Genomic DNA, 6,000 nt, shown 5'->3' with positions numbered 1-6,000 from the left:
TCTAATATTCTTAGGACCTTCATATTCCCCATCTCTATCGAGAGATAGCCATCTAGAAGATTTGATGACAAATTGACATCCAAGATATACGTAATGTTCCATGAGCTTAAGGGAACCATAGAAGTTAACTGGTTGAAGGCTAAGTAAAGATTTCAAATTTCCCATGCATTCAGAAATGCCTTCAATGAGCTCATTACTAGCTAAATTTAATTCGACCAAGCTCTCCAAATTACAAAGATCAGGTGGGATGGAACCTTCAAGTTTGTTATTTTGAAGGTATATAGCTTCAAGCTTGTGCAATTTCCCCATTGTAGTTGGAATAGGTCCTGCAAATTGATTGTTATCTAGCAGCAAAGTCGTCAAGCTGCTTAAATTGCTGATTTCTCTCGTAATGTTCCCATTTATACTGTAATGACCTATTCCAGAGTATTTAAGTTAAGTAGAGAGATTTTCAATAGAACTGGGAAAGATGCCATTTAGTGGATTAGCCGACAAAAGTAACATTTCAAGATACTTGAGATTTGACAAGGTAGTGAAAAAGCTTGATTCTAGAGTAGAAGATTCAATAGTCAAATTATTGCTTGCTAGGTTGAGCAGCCCGAGGAACCTTAAATTAACAAGTGTGTTAGGGATTAAGCCCAAGAATGAGCAGTGAAGCATTGGAGATAGAACTGGGAACTATTCCACTAAGTTGATTTCCCCCAAGATATAGCTGCTGAAGATTTGGAAGGAAATTTTTCATATTTGATGGAAGATGGCCTGAAAGATTATTTAATATGACTCCAATATACTGTATTGTTAAGAAATTGAAGATCTAGCAAAACCTCCACTTGTGATGTGAAGCAACTCTAAGATTTGAAGATTTCCAATTTCACTTGGTATTGCACCTGTCATGCACAAATATGGATAATCATGCATTCAAATTAGCATATCATTATTAATATATCCAAGACTTCATAGATATTAATATAGTTGACTATTAAACAAGCCACCTGGCCCGCTAGCTGCTGATCTCCCTCAAATATATTAATATTACAACATAGTTTTGTTCACAAGGCTAGTTGGCAAACTTCTGGATAGAACCAGTACTATTCATCAATTAGTATGTCATATTTGGTGGTGGTGGATGATCCAAAACTAGTTTTTAATTCACATAATTATATATATATATATATATTGGTTCACTACTTCTTGACCTAACATTCCCACTAATTTCTAACTTTCTCATGTTGACCAACAGTGTTAATCTATGATGTTTCCTACTTGATTTCTAATTAAACTACTGTATTGCAGACATGCATGGTACTTGTTTATAAATTAAATATTCATAACTATGAACAAAAAAGAAACAAATTAAGGCAGATGGAAGCCTAGAACACCCCACCCCCAACACTACCAAAAGAATTAATGTTTTAGTTACCATGTATGTATATTGTAGACAAATTACTTTGTGCTCTCAGCTGAAAACTACCCTACTAATCTAGTCGATTTGATCGAAGAGCATATTTATTTGCTGAATCAATGTTGTTGGCATCCATATAACAATTGACCAAAACAAGACTAAACATACCTTCAAAGTTGTTGTAGCCAAGGTATAACTCTGTAAGCATGGTTAAGTTCCATATTTCCTGGGGCACCCTTCCCATAAAATTATTATATGACAAAGATAAAATTTGCAGCTGTTTGCATTTGTACAAAGTGGACAGAAGTTCACCCGAAAATTGATTACATGTGACTGAAAAATATAGTAAGTTGGGAAGATTATCAAACATGTTCATTGGTAGTCTACTCGAAAGCTTATTAGTGCTAATTTCAATAGTTTGCATTGAAGAAATGTTGGAGAAAACAAATGGCATTTGTAGTGTTCAAAGTAGATATGTTGAAGATGGAGGAAGGTATAGAGCCAGAAAGGAGATTATAACTAAGACTAATTGTTTGCAATTCAGAGATATTAGATATTGATGGTGGGACAGTACCTGTGAAACTATTACCAAACATATACAAATATCAAAGTCTGGATAGCAATGCTATCCATGATGGAATTCCTCCACTAAAATCATTGAATCCCAAGTGCAAGAGATCTAACCGATAAAGACGAGCCAAATTTTTGGGAAGAGAGCCACTAAAAGAGTTGCTTTTGATGTTTAACTGACAAGAAATGAAAGGTTCCCGATATCTAGAGGAATGGTGCCAACAAGAACCATGTAAGAAAGGTTCACAGCCACTACTCAAAGATGTTTGGAGCCACAACTAACACCAACCCAGTTGCAAACAGAGGTGCTCCTCGACCAGTTGCTTGTCAAAACATTGTGAGGATGATGAGAAATGTAAGCCCTTAAGGCAAAAAGAGTAGATTGATCAGTGGTAATGTTGGCAGCTACTACATTAGCAAAGCAAGCCATGTAACATTGTAACAAAGGTGTGACACAAACGAGGAGCAGAATACAACTGGTGTCCATGAGTCATATGTTGAGGGACTAGTAATTTTGTGGCACTCAAGGAAGGATTATAGGGGGTAAAGAAATACACTCAGCCTTTTTGTGTTTCTTTCTTAATTCCTTTTCTTTCGGCTCAAGCAATATATTTAGCTTTTCAACAATAGAAGGCCACACCATAAGGCTCAACCATAGAATTAAGGATGGACATGAAAACCATTTGCCATAGTCGGGAAGAGAATAGAAGAACCATAGAAGCCATGCGGTGAGAGAGGAATGCAAGTCTAGAAAGGCAAGAAAGAAAGCTTGATATGAGGAATGGCCATGGGCCACTTCCTAAATAGAATGGACAAAGGCATGATGCTTTTGTTGACAGGGCCAAGACTAACATGATGAGATCCATGCATAAGCCACCAAGAACCAAACTTAGAAAAGGAGGTAGTATTGAAAGTGATCGGGTGGTGGAAGATAGATGGACACATAATGAAGACAACCATACCAAGAGCCCTAGCTTGAGAAGAGGGCCTCAAGTTGTGAGGCTTGAGAGCATTTACAACAAGAAAAGGAGTGTGATGTCAAAGGAAAGAAAGAGGACAAGACCCGGGAAGCCACCAAAATTGATGCAAGAGCCCTTGTAATTGTTGAACCCTTGGAAGAACAAAGAGAAGGGGAAGGGCTTAAAAAGGCAGACAAGAAGTTAGTGGCTGTGGGTGATGTTTGTCAAAAGGCCAAGTGTGTGGCCAAAGCATTTGGTGAAAATTTTATGAAGCTTCATGGGTTTCCCAAGAATAGTGTGAGCGATAGAGATAGGGTGTTTATGAGCACCTTTTGGAGGGAACTTGTTGAGTTACAAAGGAGTCCTTTAGAGGTTGAGTATGAAAGACCACCACCAATCTTGGTGAACTATGAGAGAGGGACAGCCAAGAACGATGAAGTAGAGAGCAAGTTGATAATTAGAGAGGGGATTCTAGTGAAAGTGACAAGGGAGCTCAAGAAATAATAATAAAAATTCTATGACCAATGGAGGCGTGTAATTGCCTTCGAAGTGAGGGATTATGTTCACTTGAAACTCCAACTCTATGGGTGAAATACCCTGAGGAAAAAGTATAGTTTGAAGTTGTCCAAAAGGTATTATGGGCGTTTCAAAGTGTTAGAGAAGTTGGGCAAAGGAGGGGAACATTGTTTGGCCAAGGAAGATTATAAGAAGAGGGCATGAAGATTTTCAGATTTGATCCTTGAGGGTAAGGATATACTTGAAGGGTGGGGGGGGGGGGGGGGGGAAGGGGGGAATGTCACAACCCCTAGGAGGATTGCCAGGGACCACACCTCGACATAGCTCTTGAAGGGTTAGGATAGTCACATGGCTAGCCTGCATGCATGCCTTGGCTCATGCCCGGACAAGCAACAGGTGCCCATGGAGGCTACTGGCTGCTCGCAATCCCTGCATGCATGCATGCACATTCCCTTGCACATGCGCATGCACCTGCACATACACATGCGTGCCCTAGCACCACTCAGCAAGGTTAGTAGTGTGCCCTCACAGGCAAGCCATCCAAGGCACAGCTCTAGCCCGTGCCTTGTAGGCAAGGCTAGTGGCATGCCTTCGCGGCATGTCGTCTAGCGCATGGCTCCAACCCGTGCCTTGCAGCCCTAGTGCCCAGACCATCAGCTTGGGCCATGCATGCTCATTGCCCAGCCCACCAGCCCAGGCCATGTAGGACCACCGCCCAAGCCACTTGACTAGACCTCACAGTAGCAGTACAGCACCACCTTGTGCCCACCATTAGGCTAGGCTTGGCACCATGCCATGCCACCATCAGCAGGCCAAGCACAGCGCCATGCCGTGCCCATCACCAGACCAACGCATGGCACCATGCCATACCATGCAGCCAGCCATCTGACCAAACCAAAACTAGCCCAGCTGTGGGCCATGCATTACCCTAGCCCACCATAGGCCATGCATGTCATAGCCATAGGGCCATTTATCTATTTTATTATTTTGTTTATTTGTTTTATTTGTTTTATTTATTCATTTAATTTGCTAGGTACCTTTAGGGAGTTTCCAATTTATAAGCTTTATAGATAGGACCCTTAGTCATTTCTTTTGCATCTTTTGGCATATTTTCCTTTGTGGAAAGGTTAGGTGTGTGCTTGTGAACACTTTCGGTACTTTTCCACTTGGGCTCTTTTGGGTGCAATTTGTGAATCCTAATGAGAGGATTAACACCTTACAATTCGTGAATAGGTGTTGATTCATTTTATCTATCTCTTGTTTGTTTTCCATTCAATCTTCTTATTATCTAGTTATCAATCTTTTGCATCTTTCCATTCTCTATTCAAAAATCCATAAATACTTTTATGTTCTTATATTTTCTAGTTTGTTCATATAATTTCTCTTTGATTTTATAAACACTTTCATCTTCCCATCTCCCAATCATAAATCATGCCCAACACATTTCCACATCCATAGATCTATAATTCTCACATGCCGTAGCCTAGATCTATAATTTCATATCCATTCCATACACATTCCATACACTTTCTCACTTACCACACACATATTTAGCCTTCATAAGACTCAAGTCTATATCACATCACTTCCATAAAGCCATAGAACCTTAGATCTAGCCTAGATCTAGTTTTCCAACAAGCCCTCAGCCATCCAAATTAACCCTAGCCGAAATTCCCATTGCCTCCGTCATTCCATACACATCTCTTGCCTTAGTTGCCAACCCTAGCCACCCTTCATCCATTCCCACAAACCCTAGCTAAAACCACCTAGATTCTTACAAGGTAATTCTTACATTTTAGGAATCCTCAACTCATATTCCAAATCTAATCCTTAAAATCACTCAATTTCTAGAATTCCTCAAGTCAAACAAGACCCTCTCTACTTGCCAAAACTGAAACCCTATCTTCCTTGATAGATTCATACAACTTAGGAATTTTCCCTCAATCATCTCCATCTTTCCAAATCCTACCAAAGATTCTCATCCACTTGCCATATTCAAATCCTATCATCTCCAAGTCCCTAAACTCTAGGAACAACCCTAGACTTATTCAAACACAATCCAAACCCTAGCAACCCACCCTAGACTCCAACCCTAGTCCATCACTTCCCAATCTCGTAATCTTACTTAGCCACCACCCAAAACCCTAGCTACACTTCACCATACCAACCCTAAGCATCATTCAAGTGGCACCAAAATCAAGGGCAACCAACAAGCCATTCCCCATTGCATCAAACACACCAAATCATCACTTAGATTAGCTTACCAAGGTGAGCTCATGGATCTTAATGTTTAGGAACTAGACCGAGGCCCCTAACAGGGGGGTTGCAGCCATTGTCATAAGGTCTGGGGAGGACAGTCTGCATACACCTGGTGAGGGGAAAGATCACTCACTTTCCTATGGGGATTCAAAGTCCATGACCTGGGGTCTTCCCAACCCTTCAACAGGTGGGCCGAACAGGGAGGTGTTAGGTGACATTAGGAGTGCTAGGGTGGACCAACTATCACCTCCCGTAGGTAGCTCGGTGAAGGTTATCTTTGCACCCACTCGTCTT

This window comes from Carya illinoinensis, chromosome 9, assembly GCF_018687715.1.
Source record: "Carya illinoinensis cultivar Pawnee chromosome 9, C.illinoinensisPawnee_v1, whole genome shotgun sequence".
Taxonomy (NCBI): Eukaryota; Viridiplantae; Streptophyta; class Magnoliopsida; order Fagales; family Juglandaceae; genus Carya; species Carya illinoinensis.
Note: the sequence above shows the minus strand (reverse complement) of the source record.